This window comes from Cydia pomonella, chromosome 24 (assembly GCF_033807575.1).
Source record: "Cydia pomonella isolate Wapato2018A chromosome 24, ilCydPomo1, whole genome shotgun sequence".
Taxonomy (NCBI): domain Eukaryota; kingdom Metazoa; phylum Arthropoda; class Insecta; order Lepidoptera; family Tortricidae; genus Cydia; species Cydia pomonella.
In genome coordinates, this window is record NC_084726.1 from 10,880,774 (window position 1) to 10,901,026 (window position 20,253).

At 34.7% G+C, this 20,253-nt stretch overlaps 1 long non-coding RNA gene across 1 annotated transcript; it reads right to left on the reverse strand.

Moving 5' to 3' along the window:
- Window positions 1-18,006: 18,006 nt before the first annotated feature.
- On the reverse strand, window positions 18,007-20,053 carry LOC133530927 (uncharacterized). The gene is made up of 3 exons (XR_009801402.1): window positions 20,022-20,053; window positions 19,607-19,651; window positions 18,007-18,268 (listed from the first exon to the last, which is right to left on the reverse strand). It is a non-coding gene; the product is annotated as an uncharacterized LOC133530927 (long non-coding RNA).
- Window positions 20,054-20,253: the final 200 nt, after the last annotated feature.

The following is a 20,253-nucleotide window of genomic DNA, read 5'->3' on the forward strand; positions in this document are numbered from 1 at the left end:
AACATTCTTCATAACAATCCTTAGGAATAATTTTACTTGTTATAACATACATTTAGTATAATAATTAAAATATAGTACTAAATTTTAACGAATGGTGACATAGTGTTCTATGATAAATATACTTGGTGTCAATCAAACTATTAAATTATACAACAATCTACCTATTCAACTTTAAAGCTGGTCGCCGTTAGGTACGACGACGAGCGAAGCGAGGAGGAGTGTTAGGTAGAACTGCGACCATATGGGGAGAACCATATGTCTTGGAAATTGTATTTTTGCTTGTTCATTTTCACTAGGCGTTTATATGAAGTTTATCTGAATCCTTTAGGAACCACAAAGGTTCCAACTCACACTGGCCGCTGCTTTGCGGTAAAATATATGTCGACAGACGTAAAGTACGGATGTAGGTAAGTTTGACGCTTAGAAAAATCGATTATGTTCCATGCAAATATAATGTTTTATGTTTTTTTATTAATTAGTAATTCAGTGTTGTTAAACTTTCAGCAAACTCAATCAAATAAAGTTTATGAACGATTTCCCGTGGTTTGATTGTGAAACCACACCTTCAACATTATGCTGTTGGTTTTCATGAATAAAAAACGTTCTGAGTATAAAATAGTATACAGAGTGAACATTATACTGGTTGCCTGTTATGCAAATACATTACTATGCTACTAAACTATAATTACTTTCGAAATTATGCAATTCGTTTTTATTGTATTTGTTTTTATACCAAATCATAATTTCTGCATATCAAAATTATGCAATTCAAATTATGAAAAATGAAATTTCGCAAATTGTTATTATTAAAAACATTACACACCCATTAGAAATACCTATCAATAATTTTGCGCCCTTGGTAGGGTACCTATCACGCAGGCAGGGTTCCCGCGCTGGATTGCGATTGCAATTCTCTGCGCGAGAAAGCTGCCCGCGCGGGGGTCGCCCGTTGCCTCCCTCAGCCGCTTGCCCAGTGCCTTGTGGAGTATCTGTGCCCCTCTGCCTCACGAACCAAGTGTCTCGACGCCAAATGCGACGAATTCGTATTGAGCATTATTTCGGAGTACAATGATATAATACAACAGTTCCAAACTTACTTGGCAATTTAACCGCCTTTGTTTGTGTTTGTCCGAATTGTACGAAATCGTCGTTGTTGTTAAATAAACTTGACCAGTTTTTTAAGGACGTTTAATATGTCCTTAATTAAGTTTTTTTTTATAATATTAAAATTGCTCGAAAAGGTTAATTTTTATTTTCTAATTTAATGTAGGTTTAAATGTATTAAAATGTATGTATGTAAATATTTAAAATTGCGTACCAGCTATAAAAACAATCAAAATAATAAATTATTATTTTTTGCATTATTAAAGCAAGTAGGCTCTCTGGAAGTATTAACACCTAGTGAGTGTGGTTCTGAGACTGTGTGGTTTTTTTAATCTGATATTGATAAAATTTGGTAAACTTGAAGGTTTCAGAATTTTCAAATTGAACAAATTTTATCTCTGCAGGGAGATGTTGATAAAATTTGTTAAATTACGTATAATAAATAAATAAAAAAATAAATGTATTTTTCCACTGAGTTACCAAATTATGGAGTTGTTTACATTGAATTACCATGCGTTTTCGTAAAACAGAGGAAAATATTAAGACAGACATACAGTAAAATTGTGCTTATATAAGAAATACAACAAAATGAAAATGAACAAGCATTTCCTTAATTAAAAATTTCGGTTAAAATCGAATCCATTCAAGTGTTTAATTTTAATATCATGGTCGCATTTTTTTCTCTTGTCATATCATTTGTCACTTTCGCACTTAAAAAGGTATGATGACAGATAATAAAAAACCGACCATCTTAGCCCTACGAACAAAGTTGACTCTCAAAGAAAAGTTGACTCTCAAAGGCTACGCCATCTGCTGACCGGCGCGGCGGGTTAGCCATACGCTTGATCGCCACCGACGTTTAGATTTTTGCAATTTGTAACTTTGTTATAAAGGGTAACAAATTAAATTAAAAAAATACAGTACCTTCTTTTTCTTGTTGCCGTGCTGCGAATAATATGAAATATTACATGTTACATGTGTAACGTGTATTACATGATACGAAGAATTAAGGCAAAGTATGCAGTAAGGTATGCAGGTAAAGTAAAAATGACAGAACTCAGCAGATGAAATATTTATTACTTTTATAATCATACATCAGGGTTTTCGGTGCGCGAAAGATTTCGTCTATTTATAGCTTTGTTTATTATATTTATATAATTAATATAATATATTTATTTCCCTATATAAATATCTTTAAAAATGAGGATAGAAATAGGGTGTTAAAAATTATGAAATAACTGACCTTTAAAGCTTTCAGTTTATTATAATAATTGTTGACTTGAGTATATGTATTGTCCTGAGAAAAAAAATTCAATGAATAAGTAAGTAAGTAAATATTCTTTATTGTGCACCATACAGTTAAAAATAGACAGGAAATGAAAAAAACACGTAAATGTTAGATAACAACAGGCGGTCTTATCGCTAAGAAGCGAACTCTTCCAGACAACCGTTGGGTAGCAGGAAACTATAAACTGATATTTATTTTAATGTATTTTTTTTCCTATTTCGATAATATTTGGTGAATTGAGCCCTAAAAAAATCCTGTGAGTTCTGAAGTATGGTATTTTTGTAACTCAACAGAATATTACACACATTGTTTGGGGACAAGTTGTGATTTAGTATTTATTACACCCAGAATAAGGACTTATTTATTTAGACCAGTCAATTTTCATCTCAATGAGCCAAGAAAAAATCGACAAAAAAAGCAACCAAAGTAAAAATATAAGCAACAGTGTAATTTCAGTAAGAATATTTATAAAATTAGGGAAGTGTTATATTATTCATTTTAAACAGTTTTGGTAGTAAATAAATACAAAAAATATTTCTTGCGTACCGACTGAAAATAAAAGTAAAGCATAATTAAACACGTTTACTAAATCGCTGAATATAAAATAATCTAAATAAACACTATGCTATGTTTAATATCAGACCACTGTTTTATAAGAAGTGTAGCCACAGATAAATTATAGAATATATATATATATATATAAATTCTAAATTAATAATGATCCATCTAATCTGTAAAACATGTTACTTGTTACTTTGAATCAGCTTTTCAATTTCACAAACCTAGAGGCCGATTTGTCATTTGGTAGATTTATTTTATAATTTGATAATTTGGCCAAGATTGTATCTAAACAAGAACAAGCCCTATACAAATAGTTAAAATAAAATCGGCCTCCTAGACCATCCGGTCCAAAAGTTAAAAATTCAAAAATGTTTATTCTATATCACATTACATATTATTAAATGGAGCTTGTAGGTTTACATGTGACACCCTGCAATATACTTATTACTAACATGCATATAATTAACAGTCCTGACAGTTATAATGTATATTTCCCGAGTGGCAAATATCATTTTAAGTAGGGTCTAAATTATTTTCGTTGTTTTCTTTTTCGTCTTCAAAAAAAGTGACGGAGTGTAGCTTTTTGTGCGAGATGTTTTTTTTTTAATTTTCTCATGAAAATTACAATCTACAGCTAGAGAGACATGCAATATCACTCGACTTATTTATTTATTTGATAGAATCCACAAATACAAGCGTGTCAGAGTGGTCAGAAACAAGACAAATTGTACAAATTGTGATATTATTATCTTAGGATAATGACAATACTCCCAGTGCAATCATTGCGAGCGATCATATCAAAATTAAAATCATGACATATTTTGCTCTTTGGCCGCGTTCTGTAGTAGGTATCTACGTAATTATCTCCCTATCCTATCTGCTTATCTAAGCAACACTGCATTTACAGTAAATACAGTAATAACTTTGTCTAATTTTTGATACTTACATTATGGAACTGCAATCAGAAAAAAATCGTGGCATTGTGTCATTGAGTAATTTCATATATGCGAATGGGTTGTGTTATGCAGCAAGTTTTTTAATTTTTAACTCGACGAGTATTGCGATTTATTTTTGTGGTTAAATGTATATTTTTCTTCAAAAATATCAAACTTTTACTTAAAATTGGTATCCACCGGTATAGTTGACTAATAAAGAAGGAATTATTTGATAATTATCATGAGATACAAAAACAACGGACAATTCTTAATCGAAAGTTTTTAAAAGAAAATGATCTTATTGTAATGTAGGTATATGTAATTAAGTAAAAGTATTTTTTTAATAAAAACGAATTTACATACCAGCTATAATAACAATTTAAATGGTTAGTTAATAATATTTTTGTTGTTTTAAATTGTAGTGTAAAAAATTATAAACATTAATTAATTTGTTACAAATAGAAAAGTCAAAATGACGGATAGGGACACACTATTATCAACGGTTTAACAGACGAATATGAATAGAACCACACTTTGGCCAAGCAGGCCCTTATTAAAACAAATTAAGATATATCAAAATCGATTTTAAGTGACGTATAGGTAAAAAACTTAAGTAAGTCACCTGTTGTATGTAGTTGTGACGTGTTCGAATAGACATTTGTTTTGTTTGTGTGTGTCTTTTAAACATGTATTGTCTATTCGAACACGTCACAACTACATACAACAGGTGACTTACTTAAGTTTTTTACCTATAACTATATAAAGAATGACAAAATATAACAAGAAATTGTGAATAATACCTTTTTCTTACTGGTACCGGTACCGGCCTGTAAATAACATGTAATATTACATGACAATAAAAAAAATAAGTAGTATTGTGCATGTTGTAGGAATAGTTAGTTTAAGCTAGTTATAGTAATCCTCTAATATATCCATTATGTATATTGTTATAGTCCAGCACCCAAACTCACCCGTCTATCAAGAGTTCCTACACCCACCAAAGCACCGCCTGAAATCTCGGAACCCACCATACGAAACAGCAAAAATTCTGCGGGAATGTGGGTTCAATATAAAGGAGAAATGGAGAAAGGACTGGATGTCAGATCCGCCTAGACAGTCCCTATCGAACTTCGACCCTACAAAAAAGCCAGGGTGTTTTTCGGCTCCCAGAAAGGAATGGTGCCAGATCAACCGACTTCGAACTGAGCATGGACGCTGTGCCGATTATATGTTCAAGTGCGGGTGGCGAGACTCACCAGAGTGTGACTGCGGAGCTCTAAAGCAGACTATCTACCACATAACAGTCGACTGCCCTAAGAGAAAGTTTATTGGCAAGGGTCCATATTGGCTCATATACAATTTATTATTCGAATATTTTTAATGATACCGCTTTGTAGTCATAATCATCGTTTCTCCGAAAATTGTTTCTCATATATTTTTTTAATGGTTTTTTATACTACTACCTACATTATTCATAACGATACATATTCCGTTTTTTTTTACTCATAATGTTATTACTGAGAATGTATCGGTGCCCATAATGTTATTACTGAGAATGTATCGGTGCTCATAATGTTATTTGTATGAATTTCTTTATTTATAAACTTATTTCATACAATTGTTTGATCAGAAGTTATATTAAAATAGAATATATATATATATATATATATATATATATATATATATATATATATATATATATATAATTATATGTATTATTTAGAAGTTATAGTAGTCAAAACGAGGACTAGCATAATATCGCCCACCTTTCTAGCAGGATTACGGTTCTGCGAGGGTCGCAGTTCTAACCTAACCTAACCTACCTTTCTAACAGGATTACGGTTCTGCGAGGGTCGCAATTCTAACCTAACCTAACCCACCTGTGTGACAGGATTTTCCAATCATTTTTGTTTAAAATTAAAATTAATGACTATGTAAAATTTTATGAAAAACATTTTCGAAGATTCAATAATCGATATATGCATCAATTTTAGCAATAGAGATATTTATGAGGAATGACATTATGAATATAATAAATTAGAAGTTACAATCATTATTGTTTAAAATAAATACGTGTAATGATCATTAGAATGTAAAATTTTATGAGAAACATTTTCGGAGTTTCAATAATCGAATTTGCAATTTTATATGAACTTTGGCGCACCCTATTGGCAACCATGAAGACTTGCTTGCTCCTAGTGAAGACGCAGCCCTATGGGCAAAGACATTGGATATAGTTCTCTAACTCTTAATATACTTTCTAATACCTTAAGCGACTCGAATCTTGCCATACGATTAATAATAATTGTTATTATAAATAGGTATTACATTAGAATTACGGCCGATTTTTCAATTCCCAGATAAATCGCCGAATAGTTATCCCACCGATAAAAATAACTGACTGTTTATTTGTTGGTTAAAGATTTTCAATTTTTCATTCCTTTTTTATCCAGAGAATAGTTATCTGTGGTTTTAACCAGCTAACTTCGTTTTAAACAAGTGTGAGCAGGATGCAAAGATACAGAATTCACCATGTTAGAGTGAAACAGAAACACAACGCTTAGTTGACATTTGATGTTTGTTGCCAAACAAAACATAACCTATTACATTACATTACTATTATTACCCGCGTAATATACGTACAACAGTATCGTGTTATTTAATCTTATACCTTTAAACGAGCAATTATTATATATATATATATATATATATATTTCCGTGATCTCGGAAACGGCTCTAACGATTTCGCTGAAATTTGGTATATGGGGGTTTTTGAGGGTATACAATCGATCTAGATTAGTCTTATGTTTGGGAAAACGCGTGTTTTCGAGTTTTCATGCGTTTTTCTTTCGACGCAGAATATGGTCGCTAATTTCGAGATGCCAGCCACTGTCCGTCTGGTCCACTTTTGTTTTTTTTTATATGTTCAAGTTTATATATAATTTTTTAAGACAAGTTTAATTTAGTAAAAAAATGTAGTTAAGATTATCACCTGTACACCACCATAATACAATAAATAGTTATAACCGAGCAAAGCTCGGTCGCCCAAGTAAGTACTTATTATTTAAATCCGAGTTGTTTTGTGATCATTTCATTGAAAAATGAGAGATATGAAAAAACGTGAACTTTGAGAAATCGGAAGTGCATTTATTTACCGAATTTTTAATAATAAATAAATAGATATATATATTAAATAATTTTTTATATATTTTTATGCTACATATATTAATAAAAGCAGATCAAGAATATAGTTTTCATTAGATATTTACTTTTTAACACATTAGTACTATTATTGTTGTTAATATTTTTCTATTAACATTCTAAATTTTATTCTAGTAGCCAGTTCAAAGTTGTAACATAACCTAAAAACGTCCAACTTAACAGAGCGATAGGTACTAACTGGCTCTTGAACGGACAGATAACTTTATTCCTCCGTTAACGGATTTATTCCTCAGTTAACTGCTATCTGACTGTTGAAAAACCGAAATTGCCGCTATCTATAGAATAAAACCTATCTGACTGTTTAACTGGGGATTGAAAAATCGGCCCTTAGAGAACAAAAGTTTTATGTAAATTATTTTAAGTAACCAAGGAGAAAAGAAAACGGGATTATAAAATAACTTACCTTACGGCTGGGGGGCCTGTTGTAATAATTGTTGATTTGAGTATGTGAGTCATGCTGAAAAATAATAAAATAAATCTTAAAGCCTATATTTCCAAGTTTGGGATAAATAATATAATGGCAGGTCATTGAGTTATTACTATAGAGAAGCCATACTAAATAATTAAATTGTCGCAATAGCAACCTGTACCCCTAGTGTAACTTTGATCGACATCATAACGTGACGAACGCGTTTGCGTTAAGTCTAATTTTGTATAGGATTTTGAGGTTCCAAAACGTCCCGCTTGGCGCGCTCTTTCGAAATCCAATACAAAATGAGACTAAACGCAAACGCGTACGTCACGTTTGGAAATCGAATTTACTTACACTAGGGGTACTGTACTACGTACCTGTAAAATTCATGGCGCTTACGCGTTTAGATCGCGAGCTTCACGCTCCGCTTCAATGGTTTGTTGTCAAAACAACAACAACCCATAGCATAAAATACTGGTGCTCTTTGCCGGTTCAATATATACCTACTAATAATAGTTCAATAGGTAAGATCAGACAGGTACATATGCATTATGTTATTAATTGATTTAAATTTTATTATACATCAAAACTGATAAAAATGGTGAACTTAATGCCTCATGGCATTCCCTATATACATATGCAATCTACTGCCTCTTTATTTATTAAGATATATATTTAAATAATATACAAAGGTTAGTACTTACGTTTACTTTTATTATATTTGGTGAGGAATTAAAAAACCCAATATTATTATTAAAATAAATAAAAACATTAACTACGTACCGTCTGAAAATAAAAATAAAACAGAATTTAGCAAATTCTTTCCAAGCCGTAGAAGAACATAATTATATTTCTTAATAAAATACTAATTGATGTATGTTTTAAAATTATTACATTAAATAACGACAAATATCACCCGTTAATGTTGATTTTATAAAATGTTTTATACTTACATTATAGAACTGTAATCATAAATAAACTTGAAAACCTCTACGGAAAGCGTTTACAGTACGTAAAAATTTAATTATATTATTTTTAGAATTAAAATTATTATTGATACCGTATGACTGAGATTAAGAAAACGTTATTTATAAAACTACAAAAAAATTAAAGGTTTTTTATTGGTTTTAAGAAAATAACTATTCAAAGTTAATGTAATATTGTTATATTAAAGCAATATTATGAGACAACAAAATATGAAAGAAACAATTGATCTATTTTATATTATAATTAAATACATACCAGCTAGAATCAAAGTAAACGTGTAAATTAATTTGTACATAACTGCTGATGTTGTTTGGAGAGACATCGGATATGTCTGCCTCTTTTAACTGACAGATTTATCCGTCAGATACCAGATAGATCTGACACACATATCTGGAGTCTAGCCAAAATGACTATAGTTTTTAGTGTGTGTGTGTACTACACCTTGCACACAAACACACGCGCATAGGTGACCATAGTATTTAAGGCCATGTACGTAATATTTAACGCATTATACGTCTAAACTCGAACCTAGTTGTTTCCTTTTATACCTAACCTCATATGGCGACCCCACCTTGCCTATATATGCCCATGCCATATGCTTGCTTTGCGCTGCACTGGCAAGAATACGCATAGAAAACGTCGATCAGAATTTAAATAACTTATTTTCTGTGATCGTTCGTCTGTACAAGGTGCCTAGCCAAGAATTGTTTGCGCTACGACAACTAACCGCTATCCTGTCTCTCTATTCCACTAATACGTACGAGTAAGAGTTATAGTAGAGGAACATAAACCATTTCGTTGTCGTAGCGCAAACGATTGGCATCTTGGCTAAGCCCCCTAAGCTGCGTGCTGATGCTGACCAAAAATGTCACCTGCTGAAATCGCTCACTGAAATGTATTAATAGCAAACCTGTTTTATAGTAAAGTCTGTCGAGCAATTTCCGTCAGTAAAAAAAATGCGGCAAATGTAAAAAATGTAGGCCGAAGGATTATCGTACCATAGAAAACTTAAATTCGCATTTCTACTGACAAACTTGTTTGACCAACTATAATAACAAGTAGGTTAAAAAAACGATAGACATATGATAACACAATACAATATAAAAACAAGAAAATATTGTTACGATAGCACTGGATCTGATGTGATCGGTGCTTGGATCGGTACACGTACAAACTTGCCAAAAGCGTATCCGTATCCCCTTTGACGATCGGGGAAAAACCGACTCGAGATGGATCGCGGCGTATCATATATCTGACCGTGACCGATATCGATAACCGTGTATCATGATACAGTGTCAAAACACGTCCATACTTACCGATCAGGGGTCATCCATTAATTACATCACACGATTAGGGGAAGGGAGAGGCTCAAGAAAATGGGACACGTTGTGACATAGGGGACGGGGAGTCACAAACTTTGTGACGTCACTTTAACTTCATCAGTAAGCGACAATATATATATATTTAAATCGCTGTACAATTAAATAACAACTTTATGGAACGATAATCGTTTTTATTCGTTTACTTTTCTTTCCTAATCAGTTATGTGTTATAAAATTACTAATATTTCTTTATGACAAAAATATTTTGATAAAATATGAATGATACCTTGATGCCTAATTCGATTTACCGATGTCCTTGAACACAAAATTGCCAAAAATGTGACGTCATACGGGGGGGGGAGAGGGGCTTGCCAAATGTGACTAAATGTGACGAGGAGGGGGAGAGGGGTCAAAAAACCAAGAAAATCGTGTGATGTAATTAATGGATGATCCCTCATGATACGCGTATCCGAAAGAGAGAGTGTGGGCTATTGAATAACCGCGTAGCAACATAGATTGAACCAGCTTATTACACACAATACTTTCTGTCTAACTCATCATCACAATTATTCCAATAAATAATTGGCCGGTTATACCCACATGTCGCTTACAGGCTTTGCAATCCGCTTACTATAGAGTAATGTAATAATGCACCGTAACACCGGTCGGTTTAAAGTAACGCACGTTAGTTTGTATCGAATGATACCGAAATAGGCCCCGACTTTAGTTTGCCTCTGAATTAAAAAAAAAAAAGAATGCGTGACATGCGTGAAAAAAGTTTTCATTTAGCGCCAATTGACGTACAGTTTTTCTTTTAATTAGTTTTAAGTATAAGATGAATATGTTTTTTGTTTTTAAAGTAACTATAGCAAAAGTTTCGTGTAAAATGAGCGATAAAAATATTTCGGTGACGCCACCACATATCTGCGAGTTTCGCCAAATTAGCAACGATGTCCCAACGTTGGCTTTAATTTGGGTTACTGAATATATCAGTAATGTAAAAATGTAAATAAAGCGTTGTTTTAAACCGACCGGTTATACAAAAATATCCACACCAATTTCAGATTATAAATAGAGATAAATTATAAATATTGTACCTTCTTTTTTTTCTTAAGTGGCTGTAAACGTTATTAAAAAATATAAGGTCAGTCGGGGAAAATGCGATTACATGGCGATCGATTCTAATTTAATAATTTGAACTTGTTTTGATAAGACTTTGACGATCATCTTGATAATTGGCACGTATCATACGCACGACTTTCACTTCCTGTCGTGTGCACCAATAAAAATAAATAAATAAATATTATAGGGACATTCTTACACAAATTTACTAAGTCCCACGGTAAGCTAAGAAGTGTTATGTTGTGGGTACTCAGACAACGATAATATATATAATATACAAATACTTAAATACATAGAAAACATCCATGACTCAGGAACAAACATCTGTGGTCATCACACAAATAAATGCCCTTACCAGGATTCGAACCCAGGACCATCGGTTTCATAGGCATATTTTATACTTAAATCGAAGGTTCAAAAATATGTGCCACGATGTTATTACGCTAACAATCAGATATATTCTCAAAAAAAAAAACATGGAACTGAATTGTATCATTTTTGGCATTTAAAACAACCAATTATTTTTAAATTTTGCCTTTTTTAAGATAATAGATAAAGTATATAATTTAACATAAAACCATTCTTATTCCCGAAAAACAAAATTATGGTCACTAGGATCACTTTTTTATACCGCAGATATTTTAATCAAAATTATGGTACTTTCTTTTCAGTACAAAACACACCACACGGCATAAATTTAATTTGTTATAAGGCGAAAGAAATATATTTCCCACGTGATTTTGAACTTTGTCTCAAAGTGATAGGGTTCAAGTTTGCATATTTTCTGACAATATTTGCATATTTATAAATGGTTAAAATAAAAATAATAGACTTACCGCCATAAGTGTATTGTACTGAAATTGATTCTTCTGGTTGCGAATGCGAGTCTGCAAAAATGTAACGTTTTATGTCAGGCATCGGGGTAAATGTGATGTTTTCAAGCAAAAAGTGCTACTTTCGACCCGATTCGAAGAATGAAATACGATAACGATAAGTTCTGGTTTAGATAAGTTCTCATTTAGATATCGTTTGTATGTCGTATAATTGACAAAAGCAGCTCGATTCGGGCAATCAATGTCACTTTGACGTTAGCAATATCGTAGATAGATCTTATTAAAGCGCTGGTGGCCTAGCGGTAAGAGCGTGTGACTTGCAATCCGGAGGTCGCGGGTTCAAACCCCGGCTCATACCAATGAGTTTTTCGGAACTTATGTACGAAATATCATTCGATATTTTACCAGTCGCTTTTCGGTGAAGGAAAACATCGTGAGGAAACCGGACTAATTCCAACAAGGCCTAGTTTACCCTCTGGGTTGGAAGGTCAGATGGCAGTCGCTTTCGTAAAAACTAGTGCCTACGTCAAATCTTGGGATTAGTTGTTAAGCGGACCCCAGGCTCCTATGAGCCGTGGCAAAATGCCGGGACAACGTGAGGAAAAAAAAAAGAATATAGATCTTATTGGGATCACAGCGGAATCGAATTTTTATACATAATTCAACTATTAGCTATGGTTTTATCTCAGTCTTCTACCTATTATCCTGTTTTATAATGTGCCATAAATATTTAGACAATTAAATTAGTAATATAATCTAATACATACATCTGAGAACTGGAATAGAAATAAGTTTTCGGTGAAAAATCATTTTTGGTCCAAGCTTTTATCGCTGACTGTACTTTTCTTTCCACAGGCAACTAATACTTATCGACACAATTCTAACAACCCTAAACACATTGAATTGCGTTGTTTTGTTTGTTTGTATGTATGTATGTATGTATGTATGTATGTATGTATGTATGTATGTATGTATGTTGTAAACAATTTATTGTACATAAATAAGAAACTTAATGCCAAAAAGTTCTGACATTAATTGGAGAGAAATGTTATTGTGTCCAGAAAGTATAGATTTCACCTACCTGCGGTCCATTGACTATTGTGTTCTGTTGAAAATGTCGAAAATTAATTAAAATTCAGGAACTAGCTTAGATTGTAGCTATTTATCAATTTAATTTGGTTTTGGACCCGGATCAGTGCCGGATTAAGAAATTTTGATGCCCTAAGCATTCTAGATCTTGGTGCCCCCTTTGCCTAGGCTACATTGACAACATTGATTTTTGTTGGTAAACTAAGTGACATTCATGGTCGCATTACTGCTGCAATTTGTATTTTCAATCCATTACTTATTTTATCAAGGAAATTGACAGTGCTGCAGCAGTAACGTTGCAACAGTAATGCTGGTGCAGTCGCCATCCTAATGTCACCTTTATCAAAGCATGCGTGAACTAAATGACTGAAATTACCTATATCTATGATTGTGTACTTGCCTTTCCGGCTAACTATGTGATTAAAACCTGCTTTGGTTCACTTCACAAATAAACCCTAGAAGTAACATGACCAAAAGTAACCCGAAAGTTACATAAGGACTGAGGCCCAGAGGCAATTGTACATTCGTATGTGCGACAGGGAGACAACACGTCGAACGTGGTTCGCGGTTGACCCTCAGTTGTTTCTACCGTGGCGGGCAATCGTGCGAGGCCGAAGGCCGTACTGCAGGATAGCAGTGCTTGGAATTGAACCAATGGTGGCAATAGTCAAAAAACTAATCCAACGGCCATGCTCATAAGGTTGAAGATCCGGAGTGCCCACTTGGCGCTTCCGAGCAAGACCTAAAGGCGGAGTTGCGAGAGAGCTGGGTTTTGTGACTGAAAAAATACCCAGTGTAAGCGAGGACTAAGGTCGAGCTCCACACAGGGTTGAAAAGAGAGCTTTTCTGAGAAGCGCATTCATGAGAGGCCTAAGGTTGTTGAGCTTCAGCAGGGCCGAGCTCCGGCAAGAATCTATGGCCAAGTGTCTTAAAAAACTAAGTCGAAAGCTGAGCTCTTCATAAGGCTTAAAGCGCGGTCCGATCGGCGCTTTTACGTATGAGGCCAAAGGCCACGCTGCAAGAAAGAAGAACTTGGAATTGATAAATTGTGTGAATGAGGCCGAAGGCTGAGGTCCTCACAAGGTTAGACGCCCGGAGAGTCTGATGGCGGCGCGCTGTAAAAAAAAAAACCAATGGCGAATTGTACACAAGGCATAATGCTCAGCCGCGAGGGAGAGACGAAAGCCTGATTTATGTGAGGCTTAAGGCTAACTTTTGCATAAAGTAAAAAGCCGAGTATGAATAAGCCCTAACGAAATCGAACCAATGTGATCATGGCTCTCCTGCTGCTCCGCATTTGGCCTCGCTCAAGAGGGCACTTGATTAGAGTTAGTTGCAGCCGATGAAATAGGCGTTTCGAACCGAAGATTTCCTTTGGCAGGATTGGCCCCTAGGAGTTAGGACCCAAGGGTTGATTTAGTTAAGAAGTGGAGCCACCAAGTTTTGTAGTGTACATTTTTAGAGGAGGGGGTGGGCTCTCAACTTTATCTTGTTATCTACATCAGTTAAGCTAGTAGGCTATGTTTGGTATCGTTTTCGTATAAATCGGGAATGCCGAACTCATTTACGAGTATGGTATAGTATAACATTGACACCATTCCGAAGTGGAAACGTGTAAACTTTTAATTTTTTTTAATATTCCTCTTCACGCTTCAACCGCTGAACCAATTTAATTGAAATTTGGTATAGAGATAATTAGTTTAGTCCCAAGAAAGGACAGGATAGTTTTAATCTAAAAAATCATCGCTAAGGATGTGTAAAGGAGGGTGGAAGTTTATGTGGGGAATCAATAACCGACTGCACCTATTTGAATGAAATTTGGTATGATCTACATTTTAGATTTTGTCGAAAATGATACCAAACGTAACTTAGAATCTAAACTTAAACAGTTATTGACCTCCGGCTGACCGACTTCGCCGAAGCTGAAAAAACCTTAATCAAAAATCTGGGTGGCATCACTTTTTAATTAAATCTTAGGAAAACAAAGATTAATTATGGTAAAGGAAACCTTTGGTTCAAATAAAACCGTATGCTTTTGGTTTTCGACCTTCGTGGGGCCCCAAACCTGCACTTTAGCCTTTGATTCCGTCATCAGTTTTTTTATAATAAAACTTTGACAATTAGTTCGCACGATCGCGGCTCTGCAGCTTGGCCGTGTGCAATACGTCGCAAACCAATCTGGTGTGCAAGAGCTCGGGCAGCATGAGTGACAAATTCCGATCCTCGAAAATCTGTTAAGACTTCAGTGCGAAGCCGAAGGCCGAGTTGCAAGAGAGCGAAATTCGGACACAACATAATTATAAATTAAGACAAAAGTAGATCTACTATTAAATTCGACTCTCCGAGAAGGCTGAAGAACAAGCTCCACGTAGGATTGAAGACAAGTAGCTTTCTAAAACTGAGGTCTACGTTGGGTGTAAGGCCCTTTGGCCCAAAGGCTGACAGATTTGCAGAATACTGGAAATCAAAAATCAACCACGAACCAATGGGTAAAGTATGAGGAAAAAATCAGTATCGTCGGTGCGCTTTCCAAATCTGATTAGTGCGCGATTTTAATTAACCTTATGTGTATTGTTGCTAGGTAACTATTTGTCAATCAAAAATCGAGCACATATCAGCTTTGGACAGCGCAACGACGATATTGCAAGCCTGATGGAATGGGCCTCCTCGTAGGGGCAAAGGCCTGCGTTGGAGACGCGCTTACGTGCCCTATACACGACGCACAAAGGTTCATGTACAAACTACCCGTTTTTTTTGCCAACGATTTTGGTGCCCCCCTAGACGTGGTGCCCTAAGCAAGTGCTTATTTTGCTTAATGGTTAATCCGGCACTGACCCGGATACGTCCTTAAACTACGTCCACAAGAGAGGTATGGTCATTGTGAATGTCATCTCGCTTTGTGTGGTAGGGCACAGCACAGCGGATGTCATTCCAGATCTAGAGCAGAGCCCAACTGGGGAAGTACCTCCACCTTACAGAAAACCGCAGCCAAATAACAGTAGACCCTACTCATAGTGTTGTGTTCCTGCCGGTGAGTAAGGATGCCAGAGCTCAACGAGGGGGGGAGGGGGTCGGCAACGCCCATGTAACTCCTTTGGCGTTGCAGGCGTACATAGGCTATGGATACTGCTTACCATCAGGCGGGCCGTATGCTTGTTTGCCACCGACGTGGTATAAATTTTTTTTAAGTGTTAGCTCATATTATTGTGGCTATTTAGAATTTAAGTTTAAAATGCTCAACTTATTTTCTTAAGGTGAAGCCAGACGAGCGTAATTTTGTGAGTTATGAACTACGTAATTTTGTGAGTTGTGAGCTACGTAATTTTGTCAGTTTTGAGCTACGTAATTTCAGCTACAGAAATTCTAATGTATGGCGGCAGACAAAATTAGCCTTACCACGAATCTGGTACTAACATATTTGCTAGCGTGTATGCATTTCAATCGTATTGGCATATTGGTGCAAGCGAGATCTATAGAAATTAAGTTACGCAGACGTTAGCGAATATGTCAGTTTGACACCGATAAGGAAGTCGTGGTAAGGCTACTCATTTTGCATCGCCGTGTGAATCAAACAGGGGATTTTCTATGAAACTGAATGCAGCAGAAATTAATTAAGTAACCGAAATTACGCGCCTCACAACCCACGAAATTACGCTTGTCTGGGTTCACCCTTATTGCTCTGATATGACCTTGGCACTACTTTTGGTGCAATTCGCGTGCACGAATATGTGCGAGAGAATTTAAAATCAATATCAGTTTGTATTTCGAATGATCCCAATGTTTTAATAGAAGAATCGATTATAAATTATGCCATCTCCATATTAGTCAAACATGAAGATCACGAAGAAGATGAGCGGATGAAACTGTGAGATGGGTTTGATTAAACAGATTTCAGTCATAAACCTTGTTGAGTAATATATACTGGGGTGCTCGCTAAAATTATATTGTAATGCCATATAAACTGATGAATGTATTCAAAATTTTTGGATTGTAAGTTATCACGATTCAGTAAGAATTTAATACCGATAATTTCTCCGTAACTAATTTCCGATAAATTTCAGGGAGTTAAATGGGCATTTTCAGAAAAAGGTGTACCCTGTACTTTTTGTAAACTTAGTAAATTTTGAGTTATTTCTACTCAGAATCGCGAGCACTATCGATTTAAGCAATAAAAAAAGTTTCCGACTTTTAATTGTCAGTTTTGTTGTGTAAACAGTAATGTTGTATGGACCGTTACAAAACTGACTAATAAATTTTGTATAGAAAATTAAGGATAAATAAGGCAAAACGGGTAATTTTTTTTCTGAACACTCCAAAATAATTATCGTTTAATTATTACTGAATACGACACTGCTTGTGTTTGTTAGAAGGAACACAATTTTACGTACCAGCTAAAAATAACAAGAGAATCCATTAAATAATGGTTAAGTATTAAACATTTAAATTAACTCTTGTGGAAATCAAGGGGAGAGGTTTTCGCCCAGTTGTGAGACACTCAAATCGAATAGTAAAAAATCATTTTATCTGTACCCCTAGTGTAAATATTTTCGACAGCGAAACGTGACGTACGCGTTTGCGTTAAGTGTCATTTTGTATGAGATTTTTGACTTTCCAAAACGTCCCGCTTGGCGCGCTGTTCAAAAACCCATACAAAATGAGACTTAACGCAAACGCGTACGTCACGTTTCGAAATCGAAATTATTTACACTAGGGGTACAGTTAACTGAGAGTTTTGGCTGTGTGGGACTGAATTAGTGTCGGGTATAATATATATAATATATAATACGTGACGCTATTTTTTCAAGACTTCTGAACCAAGAAGCTGATATTAGGCACGATACTGTTAGATAACTTATCTTTAAATTCAGCGGTATATAATTTACATGGGCCGAATATGATGGGCCGTAAACATTCGGTATTCGGCATATTCGGCAAGTTTTTCAATGTTTATATCCGGCCGAATTATTCGGTGTTTTTTTAAATATGCTTGTCTTGTTTGCAACACTGAAAAAGGTTACGTTTTCCCATTGTCACTTATAGACATGATGAGACATGTTGAAAACTTGAAAAATGTTGAATTGGTTCGATAAGACCTGAACCGAACATTCGGCGGAATATTCGGCGGATTTCTGCAGGTAATTAATACGCGTCACATCCCTTGACAAAACAGACCTTTTTATGCACAATTCTATAAAAACTACTTTCAAACTGTCACTTTTGACAATGACAGATTATACTCGTATCCATAACAAATACAGAACAAATTCATAACCTGTTATTACAACTAGAATAAGCCTCCTAGACTCTAGATGACTTAAGTTTGATTGTAAGGTCCTTGATTCCCACTTATAAATAATTTAAAGTAAGTTTTGATTATTTACCCTTTTTTTGGCCTGTAAAATTCAAAATGAATTTAAATACTATATTTACTTTAAAAATCTACAAAATAAAATATTAATTAGATGCCATACCTATACTAGAAAAAGTGGCTAAGACGCCAGATCGAATCCAGCCTCAGCAAAGTAAGGAGTCGTATTTTTTTCTTTCTCTTATAAAATTAAACAAATCAAAATATTGAAAAAGGTAATTCAATTTCTTCCCTAGTTCTAAGTAGTAGAACAGTCGACGTCAAAGATATGTTTACAATTTCCCACATTACTTTGTTATAAAAAAAGGCAAATAAATATTCATGACGAAAGTCAGTCACTTAGCCCTTAAAAAAAAAAAATCGTGAAAAAACACTGCCACTGCTGTAAATACTGCCTGTGATATCGAATAATTTTGTATACATTTTTGTACTACTTTGTTATTTAATTATAAGATTGCTGCGCCCTTGCAGGGTACATATTATGTAATTTTACGTAAAATATTATGTTTTATTTATTTTTTTAGGTTTTCCAACACGTGCAATACAAATAATACTTACAAATGACAAGTTATAAAATAATATTGCTTGAGTATTCACCCAATTACAGGAAAACACGGCATGCATGTAACAGATGTTGCTTACATATGTCTTTTTTATCCTAAGTACTAAATATAAACAAGGTAATGCTGCTCAATGAGGGGGGGCGGGTTCAGGGTCGGCAACGCGCATGTAACTCTTCTGGAGTTGCAGGTGTACATAGGCTACGGAGGCTGCTTACCATCAGGCGGGCCGTATGCTTGTTTGCCACCGACGTAGTATAAACAAAAATATATATTTAAATTTCTAATAATTAAATAATAATATTTCCGCGTATTATTATTTATTTAATTATTAGAATATGTAAAATAATATATGCTAAGCAACTAGTGAGATTGATACTATCAGTGACCACTGATAACTTGTAAACTTATACTAACTTAGACTTAAGTTAGTATAAGTTTACAATTTTTACGTTAAGTTTTCTAGGAAGCAAGTGAGTACACAAATGATGACTAAACAATTACAACTTAAGAAAAAGTTACACATATTTTGGAATTAAAAAGTTTCAGAGCAATCTAGCTAATCGTTTAAAGAACCGAGCTTGCTGCGGATTCTTAAGCAGTTTTAAAAAGGATGATTTTAGTAAGTTATTACTTATACTATTTGAAGCATTATTAGGTTCCTAAGCGCTACTTTCACCATCCTACTAACCCGGGGTTGACCGGTTAAACCGTTAACCCGGTGTCAAGTTGTACTCGTAACCATGGTAACTCCAGGTTTAACTGGTTAACCCCGGGTTCGAGGAATGGTGCAAGTCACTTACATTATTTTGTCCTAATAGTTTTGTCACAATCTTTACTGGGCCTCCCTGTAAAAAATATAAAGGCATTTAAAAAATCTAGGTATATATCTTTATTCAGTATTTTATTTAGAAATAAGATCTATTTTTGTTCTAAGATATTTAACATTGACATATATCTAAGAACGGGCCTTACGGGCAATAACAGTGGGGCCAGTACAGCGGTGTCACGCACACGATATCGAGCCAATCGTGCAGTCTAACGCCAATACGCGATTGGCTGATGAGTTCGCGTCACGCACGCGATTGGTCGCAACTAGTTGCGTTAGACTGCACGATTGGACCACTGAACTAGCACCATTCTGAGTGCTCGTAAATCCCGCCCATAGATATGTCAATAATTTTAACGATAAATTACAAATCACCCATTAATACTTACATCTTTTGCCACCGCGTTATCTACAGCCTGGTAAAAAACAGTAAATTTTATAGTAAAAATATGGAAGTAATAAAACTAGACACAGCAAAAAGTATACAAAATATTACCTATTCTAAATAACTATGTACTTAATAGAAGCGGTGGTGGCCTAGTGGATATGACGTCCGACTTTCAATCCGGAGGTCGCGGGTTCAAAGCCTTGCTCGTACCAATGAGTTTTATATTCACCATT